Genomic DNA, 11,650 nt, shown 5'->3' with positions numbered 1-11,650 from the left:
GTTTGACTTGATTATATCATATTTGACAGGAAGAACAAGTACATAATTCTTATATTTGTTGTATGTGCTCAGTTTCCACCATGGCTTGGAATTTATTTGTGTGTGAGAGTTCATTTTAACAGACAAGTATTCTTGTGTCTTAGTTTTGTTTTCCTATTAGAGTTCCTGCATGCATGGAGGTACTGGTTTGGAATGTTTTCATTTTTGTTTTTGCTGGATGCTCCAAGAATTTCACCAAACTTAGATGAGTCTTATTGTTAATGTTTCAAACTAGGAATGTCCACACCCATAAATGATATAACTTTGGGCAGGCCTGGAATTTTTATTTTTTGTAGGTGACATTTTTATCTCCTCAGAATCCTAACAAAGACGTTTCCTTTCTGCTTTCCATGCCAGTAGGTAGAATTGTTCTCATCCCCTTTTTACTGAGGCAGCAGCTCTTTCCTTATCCCAGCTTTATAGTGGGTGTCACACTTTAGCTCCCCTACCTTGCCTGAGCCCAAAGCCATGCCTTCTGTACCTACATGGGTATTAAAACACTTTTAGGTATACCTTAAGACTTAAGGTTGGGCAATTTGCCTCTTGTTGCTGAAGTCCTAGGTCCTGAATTTACCACTCTTGACTTTAAGTATCTCCTATTTATCTGTCATTTCCTTGTTTTTGAATTCAGGTATGTAATTGAATTTACCACTCTTGACTTTAAGTATCTCCTATTTATCTGTCATTTCCTTGTTTTTGAATTCAGGTATGTAATTAAACATTGTCTTATTGTCTATTTCTAGCATTTATATGTCTTCATAAATAACAAAGTTCTGAGTTATCTTGGTCATATTGCTGAAACAACTCTTTAAGTTACCATGACATCATTCCAAGGATTTGCATAGTTGTAGTATATATTTTTAATTGTAAAGCTATTTCGAGGGTCTTCTTTAACATCTAAAATAGGCTTTCATTCTTGAATACAAATTATATGCACTCTCACAGAATTTGGGATGAGTCTAAACAAAAAGCTCTGTTTGTTAACTATTTAATAATAGAGAATTCATACAGAAGATTCTTGCACTTAGACTCTATTTCTCGTGAGTGTATAATGTATAGTATTAAAAGATGCTATACATTCAACTGTTTTTAAAAATCTAATAGATTTTACAAATTTATCTTGATACATAGTTGGAAGTATTGTTTATCATTATGCCAAAAGAAAGTCAGCACACTCCATGATCAAGGATATTTTTGCAAATGTATTTGGAAATTTATTTTTTGCATTGTAGGAAAGTGCATGGCATTATACATTCATGAATAGCATACACCCACACTGCCAGAAATCTAAGTAGTTAATGTGGCTTGGAAACAGATTTTGCATATTATATCTATAATTTTGCTAATTCCTTCTCAAATATGGATCAGTATTGCAGCTAAATTTCTGCTTTAGTTTATATTAAGGTGCCTTTTCCAATGTCTGAGCCATATACCATATTATCTGAAGTTGTAAGCATACATTAAAAATTGCAAGATGGTAGCCAGCAAGTGTCCTTAAGAACTTTTCTTCATAGTCATCCTACAAAAATAGTAGTTTAGGAAATGCTTATGAATTCAATTGTCTTTACATGAGGGACTGTAATTAGTGAGCTAGTATCTTTCTCGAGGATGTAACAGAAAGACTATAGTCCAGCCCCTTCCTCTACTCCCTATAAAGAGTTTATGGCATCTAATAAATCTCACAAGTGTCAGCATTTCAAACTGGAAATTTAAAGATCACATGACAGCTTGAGTCATTTTGTTAATACCTTTATGTGCTCATTTTTGTCTGATTGTGGCATGATAAGGCCAGCCACCAATCTGGAAATTTCAAGGCAATAGCGAGCTTTTCTGGCAAAGACTTTGGCCTAATCCTCACTTTTGAACATTTATTCTGAACCCTTAACTCATTTGCTTCTCTCTTCCTCCTGAGCTTATCCTTTTCTGTTTTCTTGATCATTGAAATACTTCCTGTGGAAATCCAGATTTCAGTTTGTTCTGCAGAGTTGCAAAAGAAGTGGTAGATCTTTTATCATTTTCTTTAATCACTGGTTGAGGCCCCATTTTTTCTCTTCCTCATGATCAAATTTGTGTCATTTTCTCCAAGAGTTGCTTTAAGAGGAATTGTTCTCCTTGATTTCTCAAAAAACTCACTGTTATTTGAATATCTGTTGGAGAGGGGAAACCAGAGCAACATATTGCTGTAATCTGGCTTAGGGCAAAATACTTTCATTCTTTTTCAAGTGGTCTTTAGTTCCTTCCACTGAAATGTGTCCTGTTGAGCTCTGCAATGTTAGGAAGGTTAAGATGTGAATGATTCAACAATTTAAAATGCATTTGAGTTATTACTATTAGTTTTTGCTTTATGGGTGCTTCCTGTTGCATTTCTGCAAGTGAACTTTTCTTTTCCATTCCTCTCTATACTCTACAAACTCAAATTACAGATCCATCTCTATAAAACATGGAATTGACCTGCTTTTTTTTTTGCACATAGAAAGGTCTGAGCTTGACTTTAACATAAACAGTAATAAACTGTCTATACGCTGGCTATTTGAAGTAGCCTATGAAACAATTTATTTACCAAATGGATTATATGGCAATATGTGACAAATATGACAAATAATTATAGAACGACTTTCTTTTTTTTTTATTGCATTTTAGGTTTTGGGGTACATGTGCAGAGCATGCAATACAGTTGCATAGGTACACACATTGCAGTGTGTTTTGTTTGCTTTCTCCCCTTCACCCACATTTGGCATTTTTCCCCAGGCTATCCCTCCCCACCTCCCCCTCCCACTGGCCCTCCCCTTTTCCCCCCTATAGACCCCAGTGTTTAGTACTCCCCTCCCTATGTTCATGTGTTCTCATTTTTCATCACCCACCTATGAGTGAGAATATGCGGTGTTTCATTTTCTGTTCTTGTGTCAGTTTGCTGAGAATGATGTTCTCCAGATTCATCCATGTCCCTACAAACGACACAAACTCATCATTTCTGATTGCTGCATAATATTCCATGGTGTATATGTGCCACATTTTCCCAATCCAGTCTATCATCAATGGGCATTTTGGTTGATTCCAGGTCTTTGCTATTGTAAACAGTGCTGCAATGAACATTCGTGTGCATGTGTCCTTGTAGTAGAACGATTTATAGTCCTTTGGACATATACCCAGTAATGGGATTGCTGGGTCAAATGGAATTTCTATTTCTAAGGCCTTGAGGAATCGCCAATAGAATGACTTTACCCAGTTATAAGCATCAATATTTAGGTGTTTTTGTTCCTAAATCCTGAGAAGGGCATAGTAAAATAAAGGAAAGTACAAAATCTCTTAAACTTATGAAGACTTGTAGATATATTCAACTGCATGTATCACTTTTCTTGTAAGACAATTTCAACTCCAAGGGTCACTTCCTGTTGATCCCAGATTTCTTCTAGTAATCTCCCTTCTGAAAAAGTTACCCACAGTTGCAGTTATGCCTTTTCAAATATTGACTTACAAATTAAAGAAACCAAAATGAATTGCAAATACTTGAAGACAGTGAAAACTGCAAAGCAAGAAAAGCTACTTGATATATGTGGATCTGAGCATCTGAACACTTGAGTTTATGGTTTCCCAAGCACAGGGACAGAATATGGCAGACCAGAATCATATTTAGCACTCAGTCTGGAGGGAACTTGCCACAAGGAATTGAATATGTCTTCAGTGTCTCCTGCAATTCTACTGAAAGTATTAGGATTACAGCTGTCCTCAGATAGACTATTATTTGGTAGTGGAATATCTGAGCAACAGTGTGGTATGATTTCTGTAAATGAATTTCATGAAGCAGAAAAGCCTTAACTCTTGAAAATGTAATTTACAGCTTTAAAAAAAAAACGAATCTCACACTTATTAGGGATAATTAGGATACATTTTTTCTGAGTCTAGTACAATCCTAGTCTTTTTTACTTTCTTTTTTTAAGAATCATGTGTTGGAGTATCAATGCAGTATTTCCTGCACATTCTACATGAAATTTGAGGTATATATCTTTATGCTTGTAGGCATGACAATGTCTGATATTTTTGTAATTCATCACTCCTAACACATATACAATAGATTCTTAATAAATACTTTGTGATCACTTTATGATCAATCAATCATTGTCACAGAACAAATTAATGTTAGAGCTAGACATTCTATGTTCCAGTTCAGGATTTTTGTTAAACCATGGGATCACCAATAAAAATAATTTGCTTATGAAAAAGCAAATTGTATTAACGTAAAGACTTTATGTGAGAATTGTGAGTGCTAACATTTTTAAAACTTTAATATCCAAAAATCAATCATCTTTCTGCTGCAAATAAACGTGGCTCTACATAATCTTGGTAGGCTTCTATTCAAATGATGGTTTGACTGACTTTTTTCCTGACTCACTTTAATGAGCCTTTGGCTACAAGTTGGTGAAACATTATGATATCCATTAATTGCTATTGCTGTTTTCTCAATGGACTCTGAAATATCAGTATTAAATTTTGTTCTAGTGAAATGTCAGAGATTGGGATTTTAGTCTAAGAGTGATTTATGTATAATTGGGCATAAAGACAAAATAAGGCATATTTTTTTCAGTGTTATCTAGTGTAGCTGCATTGAATCTTAAGGAATACCTGACATGTAAGAATACAAAAATTCATTGTAGGCTCATACTATCATTTAAAACAAATAAGATCATAGCATCCTCCTGCATAAAGCCTTCTAATGGTTTTCCGAAGGACTTATAATAAATTGCAAACCCCTTACTATGGCCTTGGAGGCTCTCTGCTCTCAGTAGGTTTCAGGTATTTGCTCCTCAGACATGCATACTCATTCCATTTTAGGGCCTTTACACTTGCCCTTCTCTGCCCAAAATCCTTTTCCTCTGCCTCTATCCTTCTTACTTTCTATTCTTTAACTATTAGCTCAAATGCTACCTCCCCAGAGGGTCCTTCCCGAATCACTCAATCAGAACTTAACCCTTCTTATTCACGTACACATGCACACTTTACACACTTTCACTCTATTTTATTGCTAAGTCTTTATATGGTATTTATAGTTATGAGAGAATATCTGTGTGTAATCTAATATTTCCACCTGTGGCAGCCACCTGTGGGGCCACAGGTAGAAATCTTGTCACATTCCCTTGGCCTCACATGATTTCAACTGCAGCTACAATAGACAATTCCCTGAAAACTCAGGCTTAATCTCCAAAACAGTGACCCTCCTCAAGCACACTCCACTTCTTATCTTTCTACTTTTTGCTCCAGGACTTTCTCTGGTATCACAGGGGAGTTGTTGGTCTCAGCACAATTGTTGGTCCCAGCACAAGCACAATCAACAGGAGATGGGAATCAGTAGATAAATGTTTGGGTCTCCCAGTCCTCAAGTGGACAAGGATGGGAGGACCGTTATAGTTTCTTAGTAGGTTACAGCAGACATCAAGCTCCTAGTTCCTACAGCAGCAACTTAATATTGGCTATTCCCCCTTTTCACCTCATTCTGCTCTTCCTCATCCTTTCTTTCCTGGAAACATCCCCAAATTTATCAGTAATCAGTACTTAAGACTATTATATGCCTTACTTATAGGAGAACCTAATTAAGACATATCTTATAAAACTATAAAATATATAACTCATTAAAGCTAGGGAACTTATCTTTTTGTAGTTTTCTTTATAATACCCAGCACAGTCTTGCCTTATAGTGAGTGTTGTGTGTGTGTGTGTGTATAATATATGCATCTGTATATATATGCACACTGAAATAATAAAGAGTAGAGGCTATGAATGAGCTCAGGAAGGAAATGAAATAGTATTTAAAAGAAAGGGAAGATCAGAGGAAACAACTGTAGAGGATATATAGGATAATATGAGCATAAATAATACTAAGTGAACAGAAAGATGTGAAACAGGCATAGAAATTGCTGAAAAGTTTTAAGACATTCAATCAAATACAAGAAGATTTGGGATTTAAAAAATCTGAGAGTCCCTATGAGTTGAGCATGCTATCAGAGAAGTTAAGTAGTGTTAATTATTTCAGCATTAAAACTTTTACTTTCTTGGACTCTCAAAGCTTGATTCATATGATAAAATAGTTTGATGTTATATTCAAAAGTATAATTTATTAAATAGTATTTTTTCAAAAAGATGAGCAGGGACTTCTGCTTGTGGCAACACCAGAGTAACCCGTACCACGCTTGTTCTGCCATAACAATGAGACAATACATCTGAGGCATTATTCTCAGTAATTGGATGCAGGAATGGCAAGATTGTAAACTTTGAGAGAAGGAAAACATTGAAGTTGAGCCTCATATTGTCTGGGCTTTCTGCCTGAAGACACTTAGCAACTGATACAAGTTGCTGGAAGCAAAGCAGAGAGGGCACTTTGCTGAATGAAAGAGGCTGAGGTCAGATTTAGGGGCTGGTGAATTGTTGAAAATTAGCAGGAAAGGGTACCGGACAGCTGGGAGCTGCATGGGGAGGAAGAGTAGCCGGGAGAAGCTCCTGAATGGTTGATAGCTGAAATGAGACACCAGAAGTCATGCAATAAAATTGCAATGCTAGATAATGTCGGAGTTCTAATCCAGCTATAATGGAGAGATCTCACTGAATATCTTATATAATCAGTTTAAACCTCAAAAGGCCAAACCGTACAGTATACACCATACTCTGTACAGTCACTTTCTAGAACTAAGGCAAAACCATAATAGACCCAAACTAACAAAGAATTAAATCAAGCTTGACATGATTAAAATGATCCATAAGTAATTTAATTAGTTGCTGGAACAAAACTGGGCCTCCTTTAAAGAACACATAATCTGGACTCTCAGCAATGTCTGTAACATAATGTCAACATGAAATGTACTAGGTAAGTGATGAAGCAAGAAAACATGACACATTATGAGGAAATAAACAAGCTGAGATAACATTGATGTTGGAGTTAGTATTCAAAGACTTTAAAATGAGAACCTATAAATATGTTCAAAGACCTAAAGTAAAAGATGGGCACAATAAGTCAATGAGGAATCTGAGGAATAGATTTTCAGATTAGATTTTCTAAAAAGATATCACTTTGTGCTGTGAGAAAGACAATTTAAAGGCATAAATAAGTAGGAAGTAAGAGGATTAAAATATATAACGTACAAATGCTAATCATTAGAAACCTGTTGTGATTATATTAATAAAAAACAAAGACTTTAAGACATAAAGTAGAAATTTCATTGTGAGAAAAATTTCAGTTCATTAGGAAGATATAACAGTTCTAAATATGTATGCATCTAATAACATAACTTTAAAATTATGAAGTGAAAACTGACAGAAATAGGGAAGTAACCAAATCCAGAACCATAGCCTTAGTCCATTTGGTCTCCTAAAAAAAAAATGCCTGAGACTGGGTAATATATAAAAAACAGAAATCTATTTCCTCACAGTTCTGAAGGCTGGGAAGTCTAAAGTCTAGTCACCAGCAGATTTGGTAACTGGTGAGGCTTCCAGGATGGTGTCTTCAATGTTGTGGCCTCAGATGTCAGAAGAGTGAAAGAGAGCAAATTCACTCCCTCGGGCCCTTATTAAGAACTTTGTCCCCTTCTATAATGACTCTGCCTTCATAACTTAATCATCTCCTAGAGGATCCAAGTCTTAATACTATCACATTGTTGACTACGTTTCAACACATAAATTTACAGGGCAGGCAGCATTCAGACCATAGCAATAAACAAACATTTTAACATTCTTGATAGACTTAGACCAAAAAATCAAAAAGTTATAAAGATCTGAACAATAATATCAACCAACATAATGCAGTAGAAATTTATAGATGAGTACACCAAATAGGATACACTTTCTTGTCAAGTACACATTGGATATTCACCGAGATAGGCCATACTTTAGGTCATAAATCTCAATAAATTTCAAAATATTGAATTATATAAAGTATGTTATCTGACTACAATAGAACTAAATTAGAAATGAATAACCAGAGATAATTAGAAAATCACCAAATGTTTGGGAATTAAATAACAGACTTCTAAGTAGTCTACTGTTTGAAGAAATTGAAAAATATTTAAAATTAAATAGTAATGAAATTAAAATTTGTGGAATTTAGCTAAAATGAGGGATAGAGAAAATTTTATCTTTAAAGGCTTCTATTAGAAAAAATATATATATATAAAATTATGATCTAAGTTTTCACATTGTAAATTAGAAAACAGTATTAAATTAAGTCTAAAGTAAGTAGAAATAGGTAAGTAACAAAAAGGACACTCCAGCCTGGGCGACAGAATGACATCCTGTCTCAAAAAAATAAAAGGGAGACAAATGTATGAAAGAGATAATAGACACGCAGTGGAAAAAACTAACAAAGTCAATAACATTGAGAAAACACTAACTAGACAAATTAAGAAAAAAGAGAAAAAAATAACCAATAGCACGAAGGAAATGAGGGATACTCTAGAGTTGCCACTGACATTAGAAAAATAAGCAGAGGCCAGGCACAGTCGCTCACATCTGTAATCCCACCACTTTAGAAGGCCAAGGCAGGATGATCACCTGAGGTCAGGAGTTTAAGACCATCCTGACCAACATGGAGAAATGCTGTCTCTACTAAAAATACAAAATTAGCCATGTGTGGTGGCGCATGCTAATCCCAGCTACTTGGGAGGCTGAGGCAGAAGAACCGCTTGAACCCAGAAGGCAGAGATTATAGTGAGCTGAGATTGCGCTGTTGCATTCAAGCCTGGGCAACAAGAGGAAACTCAGTCTCAAAAAATAAATAAAATAGGAACAAGCAGTGAGTGTTATAAACAACTTTATGCTAATGTATTTCACAACTTAAGCAAATGAACAAATTCCTTTAACATAACTTACAAAAATGGACACAAAGAAAGGATAATGTAAAATAGTGTCATATCTATTAAAGGAACGAATTTGTTGTCAAACTTTCTCACAAAGAAAATCCAGACCCAGGTATTTCACTGATGAATTCTAAAATCCTTTAACAGCAATTGTGAAACTACAATACTTAAGACACTTCCAGGGACGTGAAACATCAAAATTATGCCTTTTGTACTTTTATTATTTCATAAGTAAAGTTTTTCATTGGCTACATAATTTATAATATTGCCATAGATTAAATTTGAAAGCAGATGTAGTATAGCTATCTTCTTTGAAGCTATGCATTAAACAAATTGATAAAAATGTGAAACTATGCCTCTCCTCACAAATTGTTTTGAAAAATGTACTTATTTCATAAATATATGTTATGTTAACATATCCTGTAATAATTAACTATTTTAAATAAATCAACTTTAAATTTTTTCTGTTTTTGTTTTTAATATATACATAAACATAACCTATATAAACAAAAGCCCTTTGGAAGCCTAAATAATTTTTTTTAAGTTCTGGGGTATATGTGTAGAATGTGCAGGTATGTTACATAGGTATACACATACCATGGTAATATGCTGCACCCATCAACCCGTCATCTATATTAGGTATTTCTCCTAAAGTTATTCCTCTCCTAGTTCCCCACCCCCTGACAGGCACCAGTTTGATGTTCCCCTCCCTGTGTCCATGTGTTCTTATTGATGACATGGATGAAGCTAGAAACCATCATTCTCAGTAAACTAACACAAGAACAGAAAAGCAAACACCACATGTTCTCACTCACAAGTAGGCGTTGAACAATGAGAACGCACAGAAGCCCAAATAATTTTTAAAAATTTAAAGAGGTTGAAGCAAAAATGTTTGCAAACTACTAATTTAATAAATCTGACCAAGCTTTTTCAGAAAATTGAGGTGGAGGAAAACTCGCCAACTTGTTCTGGGAGCTCAGCATAATATTGATATCAAAACCAAGTAAATTTGTTACAGAGGGTTTAGAGCCAAGGTGGCTGACTAGATGCAGCCAGAAAGAGCTTCTCCCACTGACAGATTAGACTATCATGAAGATTGGGACATTCTGAGCAGATCTTCAGAAGGAAAGTATGAGAGTGAACAGAGGGAGGTCACAGAGCCTGGGCTGAAGTAGGAAGCCTGGAACCCTGCATGGGATTGCCGAGCAACCAGGACTTGTTCCTAGCCCCAAGTGGCTTCTGGAAAAGGGATGAGTTTAATAGGCATGAAGTGGCCTACTCTTCATGGACCTCTGGAATCCAAGCTGCAGGAGACCCCACTGCCCACATGGACACTTGAGCTGGAAAAAAAACTGCCTGGAGGGAGTTGGCAGGGTCAAGAATCCATCTTGTATGGAGCCCATAGGGTTTGGTACAGGAATGACTACAGCAGAGCATGGCCAGGGATGTTCATGCGCAAGGCTCCCCATGCTCCTCTAGGTGGCTTTGGCCTTTGTTGACTGTTATACATGGACAGAACATGGCTATCTTGCTCATGAGATGGGAACAACTTGATCTTAGTAAACCTTTGTCTGCTGATCTCTCCCAGGGTCACTACTTGGCCATACCCACTTGCAGCACAGCCTCAGATTCCCAACCAAGGTGCTTCCCAGCAGCCACCACCATAGCTCTTTTGCTGGCAGACCCTTCCTGTCAGAGAGCTTTATAACATATAGTTATAAAGCTGTACCTATCAGCAGACACCCCCAACTACTTGACAGGTGCCCACTCACGCATAATCTCCCTCCACCACTTTGCCAGCACAGATATGTGGACCCCACTGCCCCACTGCTGCTGGCACATGTGCACACACAGACCCCACTACCCTGCTACCATTGATGTACATGTGTGGAACCTACTGCCACTGCCTCATTGAAGTGCTTTTGCTGGAACCCTCCATTGGAGTGTTCCCAGTGGACCAGGAACACCTCAGCCCCTGTAGTGCAGCAGGTGCTTAAACCTCAAGGGGCCAGAGAACAAAGCTGTGGACCTGGTCCCAGCTTCCCAAGGTAACAGCACGTAGCCCGGAAGGCTGAGCTGAGTCTTGGCCTCCTGAAATCATGCAGAAATGAAGCCAGTTGACTCAACTCATTCCTTATTCAAATCCTTAAGATCATCAAAAAATGTAAAAGCAAAAAGCCCCAACCAAAGGATAACAACATCAAAGATTGAAGGAACATCATCTGCCCACCTTCCCCCCCCCCCACAAAAGCCAGCATAAGAATGCTGGCAACTCTAAAGACCAAGAATGTCTCCTTTCTTCCAAATGACCATATTCACTCTCCAGCAATGGTTTTTAATGATAGCAAAATGACAGACATAAAATTCACAATTCGGACAGCAACTAAGATCATTGAGATTCAGAAGATAGCTGAAACTCAATCCAAGGAATCTGAGGAATCCAGTAAAACCAAGAATTGAAAGATGAAATGGTCCTTTTAAGAAGGAAATAAACTGATCTGATGGAGTTGAAAAACTCCAAGAATTTCAGAATACAATCAGAAATATTAACGGCAGAATACACCAAACTGAGAAAAGAATCTCAGCTCAAAATCTGGTTCTTTAAATCAACTCAATCACACAAAACTAGAGAAAAAACTTAAAATTATAAACAAAGCCTACAAGAAATATGGGATTATTTCTAATAAAGAGGCCAAGCCTATGACTCATTGGCATCCCTAAAAGAAAGGGAGAGAAAGCAAGCAACTTGGAAAACATATTTGAGGATATTGTCC

This window comes from Callithrix jacchus, chromosome 6 (assembly GCF_049354715.1).
Source record: "Callithrix jacchus isolate 240 chromosome 6, calJac240_pri, whole genome shotgun sequence".
Classification (NCBI taxonomy): Eukaryota; Metazoa; Chordata; class Mammalia; order Primates; family Cebidae; genus Callithrix; species Callithrix jacchus.
This window is presented reverse-complemented; position numbering follows the sequence as displayed.